The sequence below is a fragment of the Trichosurus vulpecula genome, chromosome 4, assembly GCF_011100635.1.
Source record: "Trichosurus vulpecula isolate mTriVul1 chromosome 4, mTriVul1.pri, whole genome shotgun sequence".
NCBI classification, from domain to species: domain Eukaryota; kingdom Metazoa; phylum Chordata; class Mammalia; order Diprotodontia; family Phalangeridae; genus Trichosurus; species Trichosurus vulpecula.
Genome location: NC_050576.1, coordinates 166,782,842 through 166,807,122, shown reverse-complemented (window position 1 = coordinate 166,807,122; position 24,281 = coordinate 166,782,842). Strand labels below are relative to the sequence as shown.

Below are 24,281 nucleotides of genomic sequence, written 5' to 3'. Positions count from 1 at the left end.
AGAATTCTTTGACTTGAGGCTAAAAGTAGTAATGAATGAATTGTTATGGGCAGGGAGGGAGGACTTTAGTAGTGTCCCAGGGAGCTGTCCTTAATCTTGTCCTATTCCATATTTTTATCAGTGATTTGGTTGGCCAGAAAGATAGCATGCTTTTCAGATTTGCACATCATATAAAGCTTGGAGGACTGCCAATAAACTGAATTCTCCTGAGTCAGGATGTGAAGAGATATTGATGAACTAAAATAATGGGTCAAATCTAGTAAGATGAAATTTAGTAGAGTTAATGCAGTGTCTTACAGTTGGGATAAAAAATCAGCTTTATAGATATAGACAGTTTATGTAAGAAAGTATTGGGAGTTTTAGTGGACTGTTAACTTAATATGACATAATCACAGAATGCAAATACGCTTTTAAGCTGCATTAAGAGAGCCATAGTATCCAGAATGATGAAGGTAGTAGTTCTTTTCTGACTTGTGTCAGTCAGACTGTGTCTGAGAAGGATACTCTCAATTCTGGGAACCATATGTTAGCAACAACATAGAGAACACTGGAACATTTCAAAAAGTGGGAAACTAGGAGGTTGAGCAGACGAGACTGTGCCGTAAGAGGGTCAGTTGACCAACTGGGGACATTTAACCTGAATAAGGGTGTGTGTGTGTGTGTTTTGTTGAGGCAGTTGGGGTTAAGTGACTTGCCTAGGGTCACAAAGCCAATAAATATTAAGTGTCTGAGGCCAGATTTGAGCTCAGTGGTTCCTGACTCCAGGCCAGCGTTCTATCCACTCTGCTGCCTAGCTGCAAGTTATTTTCATGCTTTTAAAAGTAAACAAACAAACCCAAAGTTGGCTATCATTTCTCAATTATTGTCTATCTCAATAGAGCTCCCTATGTAATAAAGAAATATAATTAAGTACGAATGAACACCTTTCCCAACTCTTATAAAATATAAAACACCTCATTCTGTACCTTTGTGTTATTGTGGACACCTTTCCTTCCCTTTTCATCGTGAGCCCTTGGTGAATGAGTTCAACTCTATACCATCCTTGCCTCTTGATCCTTTGCCTCCTTATCCTATCACCAATATTGTCCTGCTAAGCCCCAGCCAAAGATTATTCCTACCATTTGCTTTTGACCTCACTGTTATTCATGTACTGCTGAAGGAAAGCTGGAGAAAATCATGAAACTGCTGACTGAGCCACTATAGATTTTTTAAAAAATTATTTTTAAAAAAAATTTATTTTTTTCCAATTACATGTAAAAACAATTCTTCACCTTCGTTTTTTGTCATTTTGAATTCCAAATTCCCTCCCACCCTTTTTTCCCCTGTCATTGAGAAGGCAAGCAGTTTGATAAAGGTTATATATGTGTAGTCATTTAAAATTGTATATTAGTCATGTTGTGAAAGAAAACAGAGAGAAAAGCCCAAGAAAAATAAAATTAAGAATAGCATTCTTCGATCTGCATTCAGAACTGATTCCATCAGTTCATTGTCTGGAGGTGGATAGCATTTTTCATCATAGGTCCTTCAGAATTGTCTTGTATCTTTGTATTGCTGAGAATATTTAAGTCATTCACAGCTGATCATCGTGCAGTATTGCTTTTACTGTGTATAATGCTCTCCTGGTTCTCACTATAGATTTATGTTACATGATCTCAACTAGGTCCTCACTACAAGAAGGCAACCCTGGTGTGGTACTTGCTCTCCTGGACTGTGCTCTAGTCTGTGAGTGACCATAAATACTTTTTTCCACCCTAGAACTGTGCCCCAGGGTCCCATGCTCCCCTGTGCCTGCAAGCTCTGGTGTGCCCCGAGACTGCCACCTATGATTGCAACCTGGATCTGAGTATGGGCCATGCAACAGAGTCCTGTACTCAGTGCCAGCAAAGTGACGCCTATATTCTCCTTCTTACCAGTTGTCTGACCCTTTTACTGTCTGTGGGTTGAGAGCTCTGGAAGTCTCCTTCGCTGTTGCTGAATCAGTTACCCCCATGGCCTACTGCTAGTTTCCTGGGGTGAGGCCTGTGCTGGCGTAGCCTATATTGGGCTGTGCTCCACTCTCACCCTTTCCTGCCAACCTTCCAAGTTGTCTTGGACTAGAAAATTGTTTCACCCTGTCCGTTTGTGGGAACTGCCTCTTCAGAATTTGTTTCAAGGCATTACTTAGAGTTGTTTGAAGGGGAATTTGGGAGAGCTCAGATGAGACCCGGTCTTTTTTTTTGTCATCTCCCTTTTAGTTTTCTTAAGTGGTTTTCCTACAGTCATACTGTAGCAGAGATGGGATCTTCTGTCATTCCTCAGTGTAGTAGTGATGGGATCTGTGTATTAATTTGGTTCCCTTTTTTATTGTCCTCATTAACAGTTTTTTATAAGCCTTAGCTATTTTTTGCTTTAGCTTCCATGACACTTACTTTTATAGGTCTATGCTACTCTTATGTTCTTCCTTGGTTTCATGCCTATGTTTCACATGGCTTCTAAAAGTATGGACTCATCGAACATTGTACACAACCACAAGTATGGATTCTGTGAGGACCAATCCTGACATACTTTGCTCTTCTCAGCAATGTAAGGTGCAAGGACAACTCCAGGGGACTCACGATGGAGAATGCTATCTTCATCCAGAGAAAGAACTGTGAAGTTTGAATGCAGATTGAGGCGCACTTCATGCTCGCCTTTTTTCTTCTCTTTTGTTTTTGTTTTTGGGTTTTGTTTTTTTTTTTTTTGGTTCTGTCTCTTCTTTCTCATGATTCACTCCATTGGTCATAATTCTTCTCCACAACTTGACTAGTGTATAAATTAATTCGATGCAAAGTTATACATGGTAGTTATATGAGATTCCATGCCGTCTTGGGGAGGGAGGGGAGAAAATCTGGATCTCAAAATTATGTAGAACTGTGTGTTGTAAACTAAAAATAAAAAAAAAATAAAGAAAAAAAATATGGACTCATCAGAAAACCTCCATATTAATTTGTTTAGATGGTTCTGCCTTTTCTTCCTTATTGATATAATTTGTGATTGTAACATTAGAATTTTTTTGAGAACTACGCATCCTTGAGCAGTCTTCTAGCTTTGAATTGGGTTTTTTTTTTTAACCTTTTGTGCTTAATTTGAGTATATGAATAATTTAGTGGATCTGTGTTCTTATTATCTCAATTTGTAGTTTGCAGTCCAATCTTTGCCTTTTCATCCTGTTTGATTTTCTAAAACTCCTCCATGGGAAAAGGTAGGCTTACCCAACATTCTGGAGGCCTCTCTTTGGGTCTAATGTCTCCTGGAAACCAGTATAACACACAGGTTTTCCATTTGTTAATTGTTGTTAATACTGTATGACCTTTGCCTTATTTGGTTATATATAATCTTGCTATTTTATGCCCCTTCATGTCTGCAAGTCATGATTGCTGATATTTTCTATTTTATTAAAAGAAAAGCAAGCAGAAATCTTCTACTCAAACTCTAAATAGTTTCCTGATGTCACCAGTGTGGGGATTACAATCCATTCATGCCATTTTGTACAATAGCTATTTTTTGTTTGTTTATAAAGTTTTGGCTCAGCTACAATGACAGAATTGAAAATGGGATAAGGGACAACCTGTTATATTTATACTAATAGTTACTCCCTAAATAATCCATTGCTATAATTCATCCAAGTCTTTTTTTTTCCCCAAGGAAAAAGACAAAGTTTATTTAGGATTCGCCATATTGGGTTGTCTTAAGAAATCCCACCCTTTGTTTTCACAAGCGGGCCAGATTCAATCTACTGAGCTAGATTGAATCTGAGCGCCTTCTTGGAGGCAAGATAGAGATTATATATAGAAAGATTGTGAGAGGGATCTAGGGGTGGTTAAGTAGTGTGGGGTGACTAGAGGAGGGGTTTGGGGAGGGACTTGAGGAAGGGTCTAAGGAGGATCTTGATGGGACTGGGGTGACTAGAGGTTAGACTCCAGGAAATGGAATTAGGGGTGAGAATAGCTGAGGGAATGGATATTGATAGTATCAAGGGTGGGAAGTAGCTGGACAGTAAAGGTCTAGGCTAGGTAGAGATTTGGGCCTAGATAATGAAAAAGGGCTTATGGCCTCAGGCAAAGGTCAGATCTAGTGGGAAGATTCAAGGAGAATTCAAGGGGGTTCCCAGAGACTGTATTCCATCAGGTTCCAGGGGGTCCCCAGAGACTGTACTCTCATCATTCCATTCTCAAACAAATAGGACCCAAATTCTTTTGGGGTGAGGGATGAAGGTCTCAGCTTCTGAAACTGCTTCCTGCTGGGAAGGGGTATAGAGCTGTCTCTTCCTCAGTGGGTCCCATTCATGGGGTACATAGCCTGAGCAGTCATCTGGAAGTTGATGGCTTGGAGCCTGGAGGAGTCAAACCTGGCAAGGAGGTTAAGCAAACAACCAAACAGACAGTATAGGAGTATAGAGAAAGGACAATTTCCCTGGTGTAAAAGACAAATTTCCCCGGAGGTTATTGTAGATGACTATTTCATACCTAGCTCTCCCAACCACTTGTTCTGTGTACCATGTTGCTTTGGGGTTCAGGAGTGTGTAGCACATCCAAATTAGGTCAGGGCTTGATATTTGATGAGCCAGTGGTTAGCCACCTACTGGTGGCCCTCCGTTTCCAGGGTGCTCTGAACTCTATAGAGAGTCAGAACTTCTAAGGGCTGGCCAACTAGAGGTTTAGGAGCTTCCTCAATTAGAGTATCTGTAGCGTCCAGGGAGTCCAATTGTTTTAAAAAATAGGCAACTGGCTTGGGGTCAGGTCCTAAGGACTGGGTTAGGATTCCCAAAGCCTGTCCTCTCATGTCATCAGCATACTGAGTGAAAGGTTTTTCTGTATTGGGTAGAGCTAATGCTGGAGTGGTGGTCAATTTAGTTTTCAAAGTCTCAAGAGCTTTAGCCTGGTCTGGGCCCCACTCTATAGGGAGTGAGTCAGGGCCTTGAGTAGCAATTAATGGATGCAGTTCCTCCCAAACCTTGGGCTTAATTGGATATTGAAGGCAATGGGGGAACATTTTAGGATCTTGGAGGGGAACTATGGCTGGGGTGGCAAAAGTACCTCGCCCAGGAATTCCCTGATCCCAAATAGTTGGCTCGACTGTCTCCCATACCTCAGGGGAAACATGGGGAGGTCTGGTAAACAGAGGGAAAAGGGAGCTGGGATTTAACTAGAGAAAATTGGCTTCCCAATTTCACCATCAGGTCCCTTCCCAACAAGGGAGCAGGGCTAGAGGAGAGCATAAGGAAGGAGTGTTCAAACAACAGCCCTTCAAGTAGGCTGGGGAGGGGGTATGTCTGGAGACATCCCTTAGTTTTCCCTTTGATGCCCATGACCCGATGGGTTGAGGGGCGAGGGTGTGTAGGGCCAGAGTAACTGATTAAAACAAGAGAATATAGCCATGATAAAGTGTGTAACCTTACCTTCTGCCTCAGTTTTGCCCAGGGCTTGGTGAGAAATGTGGAGAAAGTGGGAGCACTGCCAAGCCCCCGGCTTTCCCCTCCTTCCAAGTCTTGAGAAGACTGGAGGGCAGGGTACTGGGAGGCAGCTCTACCACTTTTCCAACCTCGGGGACAATTCTTCCTCCAATGTCCGTCCTGGACACATGCTGGACATGGTCCTGGAGTCGTGGATTCTGGGGGGCTTACTCCAGGGGCCACCCTAGAGGGGCACTCCTTGGACCAGTGACCCTCCTTGTGGCAAAGGAAGTAGGTTTCCCCAGTGCCCAAGTTGCAGAGCTTCTTCCAAGGGGGTGCCCTGGAGGGACGCTCCTTGGGTCTTTTCTTGGCCATGGCAGCAGCCAAGAATTGAGCATGTTCTCTCTCTCTAGCCCTTTCCCTGTGTTCTCTTTCCTCTGCTGCAATCAGGTCTCTGTTTTTTTTTTTAAATTTATTTATTTATTTTTAGTTTACCACACATGGTTCTACATAATTTTGAGTTCCAGATTTTCTCCCCTTCCTTCTCCCTCCCTCCCCAAGACAGCCTGGAATCTCATATAACTACCATGTATAACTTTGCATTGAATTAATTTATACACTAGTCAAGTTGTGGAGAAGAATTATGACCAATGGAATAAATCATGAGAAAGAAGAGACAGAACCAAAAAAAAAAAAAAACAAAAACCCAAAAACAAAAACAAAAGAGAAGAAAAAAGGCGAGCATGAAGTACGCCTCAATCTGCATTCAAACTTCACTTTTCTTTCTCTGGATGAAGATAGCATTCTCCATCGTGAGTGCCCTGGAGTTGTCCTTGCCAGGTCTCTGTTGTTAAAGACTCCAAAGTCCGTCTCCAGTAATTGGGCCTGAGGTGTTTGGGGTCCCATTGCCAATTTCTGCAGTTTCCTTCTAATATCTGGGGCAGACTGATAAATGAAATGCATGCTAAGTATTGCTGCCCTTTCAGTAGAGTCAGGATCCAAATTTGTATACTTCTTAATAGCTTCTACTTGCCTGCCTTGGGAAAGGGCAGGGTTTTCCTTTTCTCTCTCCTAATTTTTTGAAAATTTATTTGCTTTTGAAATGCAGTTCTTAGGCCTTCTAACAGGCAAATTATCATATGGTCTCTCTCTCCTCCGTTGTCACTCTTTTGACAATTCCATCCTGGGTCACTACTGGGAACAGCAGCTGTTCCTGGGGGATATTTTGTGGGGTAATTGCTAGCTAAACCATCCTCAAATTTTTGGGCTTGTTCCTAGATTCGCCTCTTCTCCTCAGTGGTACAAGTAGAGAAGAGGATCTGCAAATCACCGCAAGAAAGCTCAAATTATAGGGCCAAATCATTGTTAGTGGCATTCATTATCTTTCTGTTGGTTAGTAAAATATTTATTGACCCCTGTATTATGGACAAAATACTTTGGTGGTTAAGATGTATAAATGGTAATCTTGGACTTCAAGAAGTTCACACTTGATTGGGGGAAAACTTCCTGTTGAGCATACTTTTGTAGTGATATAAGGCAATATTTGATGATGAGGAATAAAATAAATGCAATTTCAGAGAATTTCAGTGGAGAGACAAAAGTTATTTTGACTTACATTCAGACACTTTTTAGTCTTTATTTTGGGATACCATAACTCACATTAAGTATACATTAATTGAGGGAGGAATTTATATGCTTTCATGAATCTCTGCCCTTGATGACATAGCTTCTCTTTCTATTGGTACAGCTTGTAACCTGACTATGCCTTCTCATTCTATTTAATTCTTGTCTGTATCTTCCCACAAATCTTCCTCGGGGGACCCACTTAATGGGTTGAGGATCTGCTAAAAATCTAAAATTACATATGTGTCAGTATAGCCTGTGGATTGTCTGTCTTGTTACAAGACTGACCCACTTCTTTTTCTGATCACATATTACATATAAGAAAATATATGCTTATATTGATAATCAGCTGTGAGTTGCTTAGCTGTTCTCAGCAATACAATGATCCAAGACAACTCTGAAGGCCTTATGTTGAAAAAAGCTATCCATCCTCAGAGAAAGAACTGATGGTGACTGAATACAGATTGAAGCATTTTTTTTTACTTCATTTTTCTTGAGGTTTTTTTTTGCCTATGTTTTTTTTTTTTCACAACATGACTATTATGGATATTTTCCATGACTATACATGTATAACCTAGATCAGACTGCTTGCCTTCTCAATGAGAAGGGATTGGGGAGGAAGGAAAAGAGAATTTGGAACTCAAAGTTAAAAATTGTTTTTACATGTAACTGGGAAAAAAACCAAATACTAAAAAAAGTTTAAAAAAGACATGCTTGCAATTTACCTTTTTGACGTGTTGCAGTCTTTTTACATCCACTAAATCTCTGATTTTCCTTGGACTTATTTTGTCATTTGGATTCTTTGGAAATTGTAGTATTCCATAATTCATATGTAACCACATAGCACCATTGGAAGAATATTGGTATTAAAAAACTATAGGATTTTCCTTCAGAGAGAAGTTTCGGATTATTGAAAGTACTATGAACTTTCCCCAAAAACAAACCTGTGTGTTTCTTCCTCTTACACATTTCTGAGCCTAGTTTATTGTTCATCTTTTATCTGTACAAGTTATGGATCAGTCCTGTGGGTTGTTATCCTGCTGTATTCATTGTCTGGACAGTTCTTCATCTATTTGGTTTTTTTTCCTGTCTGTGTAATTCGATTAAATTCCCTCAAGTTATTTTTCTGAACTTGTGATTTCATTGGCATAGGGAGCTCGTGGTGAGAAAGTTCCATCCACAAGTGCAACTCAGCTACTGTTCTGCAGTTTCATCTTAGAGAATTGCCCAAGGCCCTGGAAGGTTAAGAGATTTGCCCCGGGTATAGCAACCATTACGTGTCAGAGGTAGCACTTGAACCCAGGTCTTTCTGACTCAGAGACTGGTTTTCTATCCTGTACTACCCATTTTTTAAGTTATGGTTTAAAATTTTTTTGATAAGTATGATTTCAATATAAAACACTAAATATTTCATTTTATGAATTTGAAAATGTTAATTTGAGGAGTTGTGTATGACACAAAACAGGTTAGGAATTAGTGCTTTAAATGAATGCAGATCTCATTTAGGATGAGGGAGGATGTTCCCAGTCTTGCAGCAATTGCCATTCATCTATCTTTAAACAAGAGCATTTGGAAGATCTCACCATCTGTTAAGGGAGTCTTCCCGAATTTTCTGAATCAGTGATAGCAGAATGATTGCATTTGGATTCTAATAATCATTTGTGTAGTAGTAATAATAACAGCAACAACAATAATAATGATGATAATGATGGTTAGCACTTATATAACACTTGTAAGATTTGCAAAGCATTTTACAAATGTAATGTCATTTGATCTTCATAACCCTCCTGGGAGGAGATGAAGAAATTGAGGCAGATAGGTCAAGTGACTTGAGCAGGCTGGATTTGAACTCAAATCTTCCTGTTTCTAGGTTCATTACTCTATTCATCATGCCACCCATCTACATGAAGAGGTAGAAATTTCATTAAAGAGAGTAAAAGTAGAAAGAATAGCTGGGTACAAAGAAGTACATCTGAAGTTGTGCTGGAGGTGACACAATTTTTAAGGTATTGATTGGTCAATTCTTAAGAGAAATAGGAATATATTCAAAGATGTGAAAAAATCGTAAATATTGCTCTTACCAAACCAAAAAAAAGGGGGGAGAAATTAAGAGGCTAGTGTTAACTATAGATCCATATGCCTATTCTTGTCTTTACTGAACTTTATAAGAATAATAAGCATTTGATTTGGTAGATCAGATTCATCCTTAATGTCGCTTCTCCAAAAAGGGATCTTCCATGTACTTGGTAAGATTGTATAAAATTCTTTGATAGATATAATAGCATAGATCAAGCAAATCCTCAAATGGTGATGTATTTGCCAAAGAAATGTCTTTGTCACTGTCCTGGAAGATGCCCAGTGTAGGGTCCAAATGGAAGAGGGTTGTTTGTATGTTATTGACTAAATTGAAAAGATATTCACATATGCCATTTAACCTTGATGCCTTGTGTTTCCTCCATTTGTGATACCTTTTGAGTAAACTGATGTACTTCTCATTGTGTGGTAATTAAAAGAGCCCTTTTAAAATGATGTCTTGGAGAGACATTTTTGTCCAAGGGCCAAGTATAAATTGGGAATCTTTCTAGAATAGGGGTTCTTGATGTCTCTTGCCATGGATAGATTTTAGGGTATCCATGAATTTGGATGGGAAAAACTTACACACTTAGTTTTACTTAGCTTTAACTGAAATTTAGCATTTTCTTTAGTTAGGAATATAGGAAACAAACATTGTTTTTAGAAAGGATCCATGAGCTTCACCTGATTGCCAAAGGCATCCATGACACAAAAATGTTAAGAACCTTTGCTTTCAAAACTGAAAACAATGACTATGTAAAACATATTGGCAACAAAATAAAAGATGAATTTGAGAGGAAAATATATTTCTAAAGTCCAAGACTAGTGATCCCAGGATGTTTGCTCTTCAAGAAAACACAATTAAATTTCTTAGCTCTGTATAAGTAGATTAGCTACCTTTCACTCTTCTGAAATTGAGTTATAAAAATAAAAATTGCAGGTTTTATAGGTTTTTCAATAGAAGAAAGTGGAAATATGTGTTAGATAACTGGTTACCATTATCTGTGGGTTTCATTATTACAATTCTTGTCCAAGTGCAGCATATTCTTCTTGCTGGTTGTCCATGCTTCATTTCAGAAATAACATAAATCATAAGAAAAGATGACTCTGGTTTTAAACATTCAATTTGAGGTATCTAGATTATCTAGAGCCCATGAATCTGATAGGTGGTGAGGACTGACTGAACATTTTATCCTTTGGAGTAATCTGCTTAGTTCATTTACATTACTATCCTTTGGGTCAGGCTTTAAACACCTTGGTTCTGTGAAGAGGTAAAACATGGTCTTTTTTGTTAGGAGTGGGAGTTACATCTACTTTGTGTATTATGGACTTTCCAAATTGAGTACATGTGAGGTAATAATTAGTTGTTCTCTCTCTTCCCCTTTTGATTAAACTATGTATTGTACTAATTACTTTTTTTCAGGTAGAAGATAGATTTTATTTTATTTAGCACAGCAAAATACAGAATGAAACCTTGACCATCTGGAAAGCTATTAATTTTAACTCAGGGACCTATATAGTTACTTGATCTTATTACTTATTACTACATTGTGTGCCTTGAGATTACCAGATAGATAACCCATCTGCACCCTTCCCTCCAGGTTTCTTAAGTCTTTCGATGTTTTTTATCCTTATTGTGATTGTTCTGTTCACTCTACTCTGTATCAGTTTGTACGAGTTTTCTCAGGTTTCTTTGAAAGTCCTTTTTGTCAATTCTTAAAGCACAGTAATAATCTATGACAGTCATATGCCATAATTTATTTAGCCACCCGCCCAGTTGATCTATACTCCCTTAGTTTCCAGTTCTTTGCAACCACAAAAAGCGCTGCTATAAATATTTTTGTGTATATAGGTCCTTTTCCTCTTCTCTTTGAGATTTAGGCCTAGTTTCATATTGCTGGGTTAAAGGGTTATGCCCAGTTAATTAACTTTTTGGGCATAGTTCCAAGATAAAATGAGCAGAACCAGGAGAACAATTTATACAGTAACAGCAATATTGTAAATATAATAAGCTTTTGAAAGACTTAATAACTCATCAGCACAATGACCAACCAATTCCAAAGGAGGAGTCATGATGAAACATGTTATCCACTTACAGAAAGTGAACTGGTGGACTCAGAGTGCAGATTCAAGCATATTTTCTTCTATTTTTCTTGCCTTTTTTTGTGTGTGCGGGGGTGTGGTTAATGGGGAAATTTGTTTTGCATGTCTATACATATTTGTAATGCTTTTTATTTTTCTTCTCAATAAGTGAAGTTGGGAGAGGGAGTCAATTTGAAATGGAAAATAAAATCATATTGAATTAAAAACAATAAAAACCCAAATTGCTTTCCCAAATAGGTAGACCAGTGCATAGCAGTTCAAACATTTGTTATTTTTCTTTTTTTGTCAGTTTTTCCAGTCTGATGAATGTGAATTGAAACCTCAGAGTTCCTTTAATTTTCATTTACATGTTTCACATTAATGATTTGGAGAGTTTTTTTTTCCATATGGCCATTGATACCTGATATATCTTCCTTACAAAATTGCTTGTTTGTATCCTCTGACCATTTATCAATTAGGGAATGGCTCTTATTCTTACAAATGTTAGTCATTTCTTTATGTAGCTTAGAAATGAGACCTTTATCAGAGAAACTTATTGCAAAGCCCTTCCCCCCCCCCGTTATTTGCTTTTCCTCTAATTTTAGTGCATTGATTTTGTTTGTGTAAGCATTTTCAATTTTATTCAATCAAAATTTTCCACTTTAACTTCTATGATCCTACTCATCCCTTGTTTATTCAAGAACCTTTCTATCCATAGAAGTTACAGTTAGTTTATTTCTTAACTCCTAATTTGCTTATGGTGTTAAGCTTTATGTCTAAGTAATTTGTTTCAAACAAAGACAGGAATCATTTTTGTGTGCTTATAGCAACCTTTTATTGTTTGGATCTATGATTTTGTTGGTCTAATTAGAAACTCCTTTTATCAATACAGATAACTTTTCTTTTAGGTAACTTCTAGCCTTAGACAATTGCTTGCAGTACTGAGAGGGTTAAATGACTCAGTGTCACAGAGACATGAATCAAACCCAGGTCCACTTGACTTTGAGGCCAGCTCTTTATTTACTATGCTAGTTCACTCCAAACTTTTTTGATGATGTATCACTATCAACAAATCCATAGATACATGTATGTATACATATGTGTTTTCATGTATAAAAACAGACTCCCCTACTAATATATGTAAATTTATGTCTTTATAAATTGTGATATGCTATTGTCTTAATGTATTATGTATATTAAAAAACACACCCAAAATATACATTAAAAAGGATGAGATAAAGATTAAGTAATTTAATTTCTAGAAAAAATATTCCTGGTATAAAAAGTTTTTGTTCCCACTAAAAATATTATGAGAGCAACGTGAGTGAATGCTTCATTATTTTTCAGAAATCCTTGTTGAAGGCCTGGGGGAATAGGACAGACTTAAAAATAATAGTTGGTGATTAATTATTCAGTTAATTTTATCAATGTAGCTAGCCAAGTAGGTGAATTTCTTTAAAAAATTTTTTATTAAATATTCAATATAGCAATCAAATAATAGTCCATAATAGTAAATAGAACAACTTTTCATCAGGAGTCCTTTTCTCTGTACATCATCACCAGACACAGTGCAAAAGCAAACAAAATTGAATTATTTTTGATTTCAGCTGAGTAGAAATTTTCAAAATAAATTCACTCCTTTATTTAGTTCTGTTTAGTGCATGATATCATACATTAATTTTCTATTCATGTTTGGAAATTTTCGTTATAAAAGTGTGAGGAACAACAAAATGTCAATTTGGTTGGACTCTGTTCTGTAGAAAAGGAAGAGATATATAATAAGACTGGAAAGATAAGTTGAAGCCAACTTGTGACAGGCTTTAAATGACTGAGAGATTTGTATTTTATCCTAGAATCAATAGAGAAGCCCCTAAGGGTTTTCTAAGTTGGGGAGAATGATGTGGTCAGAACTTTTAGGAAAATCACTTGGGTTGTTTGCAGTGGGGAGAGTAGAAGTAAGATCAATAAAAGAGAGTATGGCAGTAGTCCAGGAGACAGGTGTTGAGGACCTGAACTAGTTTGGTGGCTCTTTCATTAGAAAGAAGGACATATTCAGGAGATGTTGTGGAAGTAGAAATGACAAAATCTGATACGTAGGGTGAAGGAGAGTAAGGAATAGTACATGGCAAGGAGGTTGTGAACAGACTTTTTAAGAATGTTTAGAGAAATGTGAGTTTTGGGAGAAAGAGAATGTGATGACATTTGTGAGCTATCCATGCTTGCATGTCAGTCCCTCCAAAAATATAAAGAGAAGCTGGGGGTGAGCTCTTACTAATGAGGACCCAAATCTAGGGAAGAGGGGCTTCCTTTGTTAGGAGGCAGTGATTTTCCCTCCCAATGATATCTACATCATTGCTTTTGTGGGTACCTGGGTAGTGATTAGGTATAATCTCCCTCAGGAGCAGGTGCTGGGCATAGACAATGGGAAGATTGCGAGTGTATAGTGGTGGATGATGTAGTATATGGCAATTTGCGACAGCTGGTATTTAATATACTGCTTTGAGGTTTGCCAAGTGTTTACGAACATTATATCCTCATAACAATTCTGGGAGGTAGTTGCTGTTGTTATCCTTGTTTTATAGGTGAGGAACCTGAAGCAGACAGAAGTCAAGTGACTTGTCCAAGGTTAAACAGCTAGGAGGTGTCTGAGGCAGTATTTGAACTCAGGTCTTCCTGACTTCTATCCACTGGGTGACCTAGCAGTCCCCTGTGAAGTTGAGTTATGACTTTCTTAGAGCTAAATCCTGTGATTAGCTATGCTGGGGAGGGTGGAAAATGACATATCTTTTTACCTACCCTCCAGCTCATTTACACACTCTCTGGGGTCATGCCATGGTGTTAGAAGTCTGGGAGTCTCAGTTTGGAGACCACTACACTAGCTCATGCTTCTGTTTCATCAGTGCTTATTGAGTTGAATTGTTTATTGGCTTTGGTTCCATTGGTTAAAGTCTAAGGATTTGGGATAAGATTTGCCCCATGTTCTGTATATTTATTTGTTTAAGTGCAAAATTTGGCTAGAGGAGACTGAAAAAAATTAGAGATTTCAATGGAAAGCAAGATGACTATGAGTCTACAATGTAATATGGCAGCCAGAAAACTAGTAAGCTTTTAGCCTGCATTAAGGAAGGAGGCAACTGGGTGGCACAGTGGATAAAGTGCTGGGCCTGGAGTCAGGAAGACTTATCTCCTCCAGTTCAAATTTAGCCTCAGATACTAGGCGACCCTGGGCAAGTAGTTTAACCTTGTTTGCCTCAGTTTCCTCATCTGTGCAATGAGCTGGAGAAGGAAATGGCAAACCACTTCAGTATCTCTGTCAAGAAAACCTCCAAAATGGGGTAGCTAAAACTGAAAAGGCTGAACAAGAACAAGAAGAAAGGAAGGGAGACATAGTTTCTGGGACTAGGAAGGCACTAGTTCTGCTGTGATCTGGTCTGGTCAGGCACTGCTTGGATACTGTCTTTAGCTCTGGGGACCTTATTTTAGGAAAGTAGTTAACAAGCATTGAAATGCCTACATTCTGCTAAGTGCTGTAAGGACACTGGTAGACTGGAGGGTGTCCATAGGGATAGTGATTAGATTGGTGAAGAGCCTGAAGGTCCTGCCATATGGGAATAGGTTGAAGGAAGTTGTACTTGGACTAGATTAGGCTTGGATGGGGGTGGGGTGGAATGATAGCTGTCTTCAAGAATCTGAATGGCTGGAATGTGGAAGAAGGCTTAGATTTGTTCTGCTCACCTCCAGAGGGCAGAACTCAAAGCAATGAAGGCAAGTTTCAGAGAGACAGATTTAGGCTTGATAAAAGGAAAAGCTTGCTAACAAACCGAGCCATTTCAAAATGGAATACGCTGCCTTAGGGGGATATTGGTTTCTTCTCAGTAGAGAACAAAGGATGGATAGCAACTTATTTTTGGATGTTGTAAAGGATGCTCATATTCAAGTCTGAGTTGTATTAGATGACCTCTTAGGTGTCTCTTCCAACTAGCACAGTCACATTTTCTTTCCCTATGTGTACATATATAAAGGAGCACAGATTTAGAGCTAGAGTGATCCTTAGGAGCTTTTTGATTCAAGCCCTTCCTTTTTTGTATAAAGGAAATGGAGACACATATTGGTTAAGTTAGTTGCCTAAGTCACACAGACAATAAATGACAGGGCCGAGCTGTGAACCACGCCTGGTAGCTGAACCAAGGCTCTTTTGATTCCATATTGCACTATGCTGCCTTTTGGATTCTCATTTTCAAACAGTTGACTTATAAATGAACTTTTGGAACAGAAACTCTTTTAAAGTTGGGGATAGCCTACATTGTATTTATTATTTTTTTTAGACTTAAATTAGTTATTTACAGTTGGCTCGAAATGATCAACTAATGCTTAGATTTTTAATTTTATCTGAGGAATGCCACTAGATAGCTGTATTGAGTATTGGTAGTAAGAAGCCATGAAAGAAAATGAGCCATGTAAATCTAAAAAAAAATGCTTTTATGTTTACTTTGAGATATTAATAAACTAAGGAAGAATAAACAATTTAGGAGAAATTAAGAGGGGCAGATGGCACTTTATCAAGATGTAACGTTAAAATATAAGAGATAGTTGGAAAAATGTACCTTAAAGAAATCCTTAGAGAAAGAAATGGAAGTAATTACCAGACGCCGTCTTCAGTGTGGCAGCTTCTGAGTGACTTTGTAATTTATTTTTAGAGTTTTGTCTCTGGAGATTTCTATGTTAAATTCTTGTTGCCTTTACTTCCTTTCCTTTCACTTCTCAGCTGGTTCCAATCTGGCTTTCAACCTCATCACTCAAGTGAAACTGCTTTCTCAAGGTTATCAGCTATCTTAATTACTTAATCTGGTGGCTTTTTCTCAGTTTGCGTGCTACTGGATCTCTGTGATCACACTGGTTTTTTGAAATTTATTTTTAGTTTTCAACATTCAGTTTTATAAGATTTTGAGTTATAAATTTTCCTCCCTTTCCTCCCCCCACCAAGGTGGCATGCAATCTGATAGAGGCTATACATGTATGATCATATTAAACGTATTTCCACATTAGTCATGTTGTGAAAGAAGAATCAGAACAAAAGGGAAAAACATGAGAAAGAAAACCCAAAAAACAACAACAAAAAAGAGAAAATAGTATGCTTTGATTTGCATTCAGACTCCATAGTTCTTTTTTTTGGATCTGGATAGTTTTTCCATCATGAGTCTTTTGGAATTGTCTTACATCATTGTGTTGCTCAGAAGAGGTCAGTCATTGTACAATGTTGCTGTTACTGTGTACAGTGTTCTCCCAGTTCTGCTTAATTCACTGAGCATCAGTTCATACAAGTCTTTCCAGGTTTTTGTGAAGTCCACCTGCTCACCATTTCTTATGGAACGATGGTATTCCATTGCATTCATATACCACAAGTTGTTCAGCTATTCTGCAACTGATGGGCATCCCCTTGATTTACAATTCTTTTCTACCACAAAAAGAGCTGCTATGAATATTTTTGTGCATGTGGGTCCTTTTCCTTTTTTTTATGATCTCTTTGAGATACAGATCTAATAGTGGTATTGCTGGATCAAAGGGTATGCACAGTTTTATTTTGGGGCATTGTTCCAAATTGTTCTCCAGAATGGTTGGATCAGTTTACAACTCCACCAACAATGTATTAGTTTTCCAATTTTCCCACATCTCCAACATTTATTATTTTCTTTTTCTTGTCATGTTAGCCAATCAGATGTGATGTGGGACTTCAAAGTTGTTTTAATTTGCATTTCTCTAATTGATAGTGATTTAGAACATTTTTTCATATGACTATAGGTAGCTTTAATTACTACATCTGAAAACTGCCTGTTCATATGTGTTTGCACAGTTGACCATCTTCTTTTCCCTGGCATTTCTTTCCTCCTTGCAATTTTGTGACCTTCTCTCCTAGTTCTTCTCCTTTTCTGGCAGCTCGTTCTTAGTCTCTTTTACTATAATTCATGTTCTATATTTCCCCCCATATGCACGAATATCCCTAAGTCCTTTTCTGTCTCTATATCCTCTTTCTTGGTGATCTCATCAGCTCCACAGGGTTCAATTATATCTATGGAGATGACTCAAATGCACATATCTAGCCCTCATCTCTGAGCTCAAATCACTAACTGCTTATCAAACATCTCTGTCTGGAAGTCCCATAGACATTTGAAACTCAACAGTTTCAATTCAGACTTTGTTATATTTATCCCAAACCCTCTCTTCTTCTCAACTTTTCTATTTTTGAGGGCACTCCTGTTCTTCTGCTTCCCTAGGTTTGCAACTTAATTGTCGTCCTCTTCACTGGCAGTCATCCCACATATCCAATTTTTGCTGAGTTGTGTTGTTTCTCTTTCGTAATGTCTTTCTTGTACTCGCAAAGCCATCACCCTGGTGCAGGCCCATATCACTTCTCTCTTGGATTGTTGCAGTAACCTGCTAGTTAGTCCCCCTGTCTCAAGTCTTCCCCCAGACTAGTCCTTTACTCAGCTGCCAAAATGATCTTCCTAAAGCTCAGGCCTGATCATTTCACCCCTCTGTTTAATAAACTCCAGTGTTTCCCTAGTACCTCTAGGAGCAATACAAAATCCTCAGTATAAAATTATTTTTGTGTAAATGTATAAAATCCTCTGTTTTTCTATAATAAAGAGTACAAAATCCTCATTTTAAAGCCTTTTATTACCCGGACTCATACAAATGGGAAATGGACCCACATGCACAAAAATATTTATAGCAGCTCTTTTTGTGGTGGCAAAGAATTGGAAATTGAGGAGATGCCCGTCAGTTGAGGAATGGCTGAACAAGTTGTGGTATATGAATGTAATGGACTAGTACTGTACTATAAGAAATGATGAGCAGACAGACTTCAGAAAAACCTGGAAAGACTTAAATGAACTATGTTGAAGGAGGGGAGCAGAACCAGGAGAATATTGTACACAGTTACAGCCACATTGTGTGATGACTAACTTTGATAGACTTGGCTCTTCTCAGCAATGCAAGGTTCTAAGACAACTCCAAAAGACTCATGATGGAAAATGCTTTCCACATCCAAAGAATTATGGAGTCTGAATGCATCTTGAAGCGAACTGTTTGTTCTCTCTTTTTTGTTGTGTTTCTTCTTTCTCATGGTTCATTCCATTGGTTATAATTCTTCTTTGCAATATGACTAATGTGAAAATATGTTTAATGTAAATGTATATGTAGAGCCTGTATTGGATTGCATGGGGTCGAAGGAGAAGGAGGGGGAGAAAATTTGGAACTCAGAAGTTTGTGAAACTGAATGTTGTAAATTAAAAATAAATAAATTAAAAAAAAGTCATTCCTTTTCCCCATTTTGTGCAGCATTTTGGGCTTGTTCCCCATGCCTTGAATGCTTTCTGACCCCACCTCTACCTATTGCCCTCCCTCAGTTATTATTTTCTTCCCCTTTGCCTATAAGTAAAGTAGTTCTTGTACAGAATAAATTGTTAATTATTATTTGTCTAGCTCATTGTTAATATCTACATTTTTCTTGTACTTGCTTCCAAAATCACTGGTAACTCTTTGGTAAAGGCTCGATTGAGCCTTTTTTTTTTTTTTTTTTGCCTATTTTGAGACTGGTTTCTGAACTAGTTTTGAGGATTACAGTGCTACTGTTCCTATGATGCTTTTATTTTTCACAAGCCTTCACTTTTGGTCTTTGCAAATGAAATCACCTTTGTCAAATTTTATTTTTCTCTGGTTTTCCATTTTCCCATATTGTACAATTTAAGGTTTTCTACTTGCAATCTCCCTGGGTCTTTTGCTTGTTGTGGAGATGGCCCTTGGTTCCTTCAAGACTCTGTTTTGATTAGAAGATGTGAAGTTTGTACACTTGTGCTTTAATCTTCCTTCCTTCCCTTCTACTACGCTCCCCAGCATTAGGTACCTTATGTTTATCTTGTGCTTCATCTTTAGGAGTTGTTTTTGTCATTTTAGTTTTTACCAATCAAGTTTGTGGCTGTTTAGTGTTTAGTGTTCTCTGAACTTTTTTGATAGTACACATTTAACAGTAGAAAATTTTTGATCATGCGCATTGAGATATATATGTATCTGCATACATTATATAATGTGTGTATCTATATGTATACATGTCTATATATACACATGCATATCTACATACACATGTACAGATGCAAATATGTACACACACTTATAACTTATATACTTGTACTATTTATATGTTATAATGTCTTTTAGGTGTCGTGGGGGAATAATTTTTGAGCATACACTTTGCTCTCTATACACATAATATATATATGTATATATGTACACACATTATGCATCATATAGATTGCTATTTATGTTAAAATAAGTGTCCTTTAGGTATATTATGGGAAATAATTTTGTACATTATAAAACTTATATCAGAAGTTGAAATTTTAAAAGGATGGATAGTTCAAGATGAAATATATTCATTAGGGAGTCATTGGAGTTTATTGATTTTAGAAATGACATGATCGCACATGTGCTTTAGGAAGAGCATGTTGACAGGTTTGTAGGTTAGATATATTATAGTGCAGAGAGGAGGCAGGAAGACCAATTAGAAGACTATTGCACTAGTGATGACAAGAGATGATGAATGTCTGAACTAAAGGTTTGTAAGTAGAGGGAAGTAAACAGACATGAGATATAGTGGTGAAAGAAATGACAAGCTTTGGCAACTGATTGGAGAGTTGGGGTAAATGAGAGGGAATTGTCAAGGATGACGCTGAAGTTTTGAACCTGGGTGGCTGGAAAGGGCAATGGTTCCTCAGTAGTAATGGAAGTTCACAAGAGTGGTAGATTTTGGTGAAAAATAATAATGAGATCTTTAATATAGATTTACAGTCCATCTAATGCCTGCTTTTTCTGTGGGACCTTTTGTGCCTAAAATTAAAAGACTTTGGGAGGGGATATTACTTTATTCACTGACAGTTGCCCTACCCAACCACTGACCCTTGCAAGGAAACGAGATAGTGGCACTTGATAAATGCTCTTTGATTTGACTTGAGTCAACTTCCTTGGCTCACTAATTATCTGAAAGATCTGACATTATAAAGATCTTTGTCATTTAAAGTTCTTCACAACTTGGTAAGTTCGTATTTTTCCAATCTCCTTATGCATTAATCTTGTGTGTATATTCAGTGGTCCAGACATACTGGTTTTATTTGCAGATGCCCACATAGGATGCTCCATCTCCCCTCTCCAGTGTCTTCATATTGGCCGTCTCACATGCATGGAATACTCTACCTCTTTCCCTCTGCCTTTTAACAATCCTTGGTTTCCTTTAATACTGAGCACAAATACTATCTTTTGCAAGAAGCCTTTCCTGGTCCCTTTAGCTCTATGATTACTTTACATCAACTCAGTATGTATCTGTTTATGTACATGTTATCTTAACCATGAGAATAAAAGCTCACTAAAGGAAGTGGATATTTCATTTTTGTCCTTGTATCCCATGTCCACACCCTAGGAAATAGAGGCAAGTCATACCTTGCATTATTGCTTATAAAATCTGCTGTTTTAACTCCTAATGTTTCAAGGAATTATAAGACTATCACCTTTTTGAGTTTATTGAGCTCCTTGGGATTCCAAATGCAAAATAATTATTACACTATGTATATGTTCTCTCCCTTTAGGACTTTACTGTTTTTTATTCTGTTTCCATGATTTTGTACTCATTTCTTTTGTGGAATTCTTTGTTACTGAATTTTGTCAGTGGTGAAATGTCTTTGTGTACTAGAACAATGTAAGTTGAAGTTCTTAATCTTATGTACATTCTGTCTCAGACTACTAGAATTCCACATTCTTGGGAGTCAATGTTCTTTGTAATTGCAGGAAAATTACTTATTCTTATAGGATTTAGAATTTTCATGACTTAATCATTCTCACTTAAACCCAAGGAAAAATTCTCAAAATGTTCAGTTTTTTTTTGATTTTTTTAAAATTTAATTTATTTAACATATTTAGTTTTCAGCATTGATTTTCACAAGAGTTTGAATTACAAATTTTCTCCCCATTTCTACCCTCCCCCCCTACTCCAAGATGGCATATATTCTGGTTGCCCTGTTCCCCAGTCAGCCCTCCCTTCTGTCACCCCACTCCCCTCCCATCCCCTTTTCCCTTCCTTTCTTGTAGGGCAAGATAAATTTCTGTGCCCCATTGCCTGTGTATCTTATTTTCTAGTTGCATGCAAAATTTTTTTTTGTTTTTGAATATCTGTTTTTAAAACTTTGAGTTCCAAATTCTCTCCCCTCTTCGCTAACCACCCTCCCTAAGAAGTCAAGCAATTCAACATAGGCCACATACGTATCATTATGTATAACCCTTCCACAATACTCATGTTGTGAAAGACTAACTATATTTTGCTTCTTCCTAACCTATCCCCCTTTATTGAATTTTCTCCCTTGACCCTATCCCTTTTCGAAAGTGTTTGTTTCTGATTACCTCCACCCCCATCTGCCCTCCCTTCTATCATCCCCCCTTTTTTATCTTCTTCCTCCTTCTTTCCTGTGGGGTAAGATACCCAATTGAGTGTGTATGGTATTCCCTTCTCAGGTCAAATCTGATGAGAGCAAGATTCACTCATTCCCCCTCACCTGCCTTCTCTTCTCTTCCTTCAGAACTGCTTTTTCTTGCCACTTTTATGCGAGATATTTTACCCCATTCTATCTCTCCCTTTCTCCCTCTCTCAATATATTCCTCTCTCATCCCTTAATTTGATTTTATTTCTTTTAGATATCTTCCCATCATCTTCAGCTCACCCTGTGCCCTCTCTAAATGTTCAGTTTTAGGTAGTATCTTAATTGTGCATACAAAATAAGCATCTTTTCATATTTCATTTTCCTGCACATCAAAATTGGAATTAGAATAAAAGCTATTGCAAGTTAAAATTTTTTTCAGCATGTGGAAATTATTAGAGACTTTTTAATGATATTCATTGTATGTTTTGCATTCCAGCCTCCCTTATTTTACACTGATTTTCTTCTGTGCATCTTATGTTCAAACCGGACTGCTTGTTTTATCCAAATTAGCAATGTACCTGCTACCTTTGTGCATTTGCATGTCATAATGCAGTAGAAAAAAGTGCTCCATATGGAATCAGAAGACCTGCTTTTGATTACTAGTCTTGTGTAATGGCAAGCAAAGTGGGACTTTTTGTTTTGCTCGTTTTTCTTTTGGAGTTCTAGTTCTTCTCAGCACTAAGGTAATCAAGTGCCTTTGATTGAGACTTGCCTTTGTTTCAATCGAGTTTTTGATTGAATCAGTAGTCTTTGATGACCTGCTTAAATCACGAGAAACCCTAAGTCATGTGAATTTGAGTCACATGGTTGTGATGCCCTCTGACCTTGAAGAAGTGTATATATATTCTTGGGTTAGCATTTTGCTTTGGGGGCTCATTCATTGGAAGAGTGTTCTTGTGACTTGGCCAGACAAGACTCTGGGTAGCCATGGGAACCTCCCACCTACCCTCCCCCCCTTTGAAAACCCAGATGTTGATACTTCTCTCTCTGGTAAGTGTGTATGTAATTGCTGTGGGCAGATGGTTAGAAGTCTTTTCTGCTGATTCATGTTATTCGCTCTGTTTATATAATTTCTGCTTCTAATTTCTGTTTGTGTTTTCTCTGAAGTTCAGGGTGCTGACTTTTCCCCCTGAACTAAGTGAATGATATATTTAGGTTTAATTAAAGTGAGATCGTAAACCCCTTAAAGTTGCTTTCCTTAGAAAAGCAGATCAAAGAATTGTGCTAGCAGCCTTCCTGTGTGCTGGTGTTATTGATCTAACACAGCCACAGCAGCTGTTACTAACATTGTTGTTACATTTTGCTGCTTTAATACTTTTATGACCTTGGGTAAGGCAAGTAATCTCCTGATCCTCAATTTCTTCATTTGAGAAATGAGTTTATTGGATTAGATGATTTTTGAGGTCCTTTCTATTGTTGTTAAGTCCTTTCAGTCTTGTCTGACTCTTTGTGAACTCAATAGGGGTTTTCTTGGCAAAGATACTGGAGTGGTTTGCCATTTCCTTCTCCAGCAAAGATGAGGAAACTGAGGCCAAAAGGATTAAGTGACTTGCCTAACGTCACACAGCTAGTAAGTGTCTGAGGTCAGATTTGAAGATGAGTCGTCCTGACTCCAGGCCCAGCACTCTATCCGTTGTGCCACCTAGTTGTCCCAAGGCCCTCTCTGGTTAGTTGTAAATCTGTAATTCTACCCAGCCTACATTGATCCTATTTGCACCTTCTCATTCTTCATCTCCCTGTGATCTGGCTTCTGTCTCTATTACACAATTGAAACTGCTTTCTTCATACTTAAAATTACCTCATATTTGTGTCACCCAGTGGTCTTTCTCTGGCCTCATTATTTACATTTCTGTTACATTTGGTACTGTTGCACATGTATGCCTTCCTTACATGTATTCTATATAGACTACCATTTTGCTCTTCTCTTTTATCTTTAGCCACCCACACAAACAATCAAAGCTAGAAGATATTTTAGACCTCACTCAATCCATCTCCCTTTCTTCCCATTTTATAGATAAAGAAATTTGGGACCCCAGTGAAGTTAAATTATTTAGTAACGGATGCACAAAAGGTAGTTAGTGGCACTCACTATTTGAACTATTTGAATAAGTTCCCATATCTAATCACAGTCTTATCTTTCCATCTCTAGCTCTACCTCATAACACCAGGCCTTGCCCTATGTCTTCATTGCTACCTCCAATTCCATGACCCCTCAGTTCTTTCCCAGGCTATCATTTCTGCACTGACTGGATGTTCCCCATCTTGACCTATTGGTGAACAAGTTCACTTCTGGACTGTTTTCTTCTCAGATCCCTTGTGTCTTTATATTAGTGCCAGTTTTGCCCTGCCAAGGGCTTCATTTGTTTTCCATTTGCCTAATTTGATCCCTTTGCCCCTATTCTTGTGCAGTTGAATTAAAAGTGGAGAAAATCATGAAACCATGTTGACTGGTCCATTATAAATTTATGTTACATAATTTCAACAAGGCCTTCACTCTGGCAAAGCAATCCTTTAAAACTTTCCTAAACAGTTCACTTTCTCTCTTACCATTGTGGCTTTTCCAGCCCTCTTTA

At 37.8% G+C, this 24,281-nt stretch overlaps 1 protein-coding gene across 2 annotated transcripts in view; it reads left to right on the top strand.

Moving 5' to 3' along the window:
• The window catches only part of USP32 (ubiquitin specific peptidase 32), a 257,843-nt gene that overhangs the window by 32,779 nt on the left and 200,783 nt on the right, over positions 1 to 24,281 (top strand). The gene's annotated exons all lie outside the window — the stretch shown is intronic.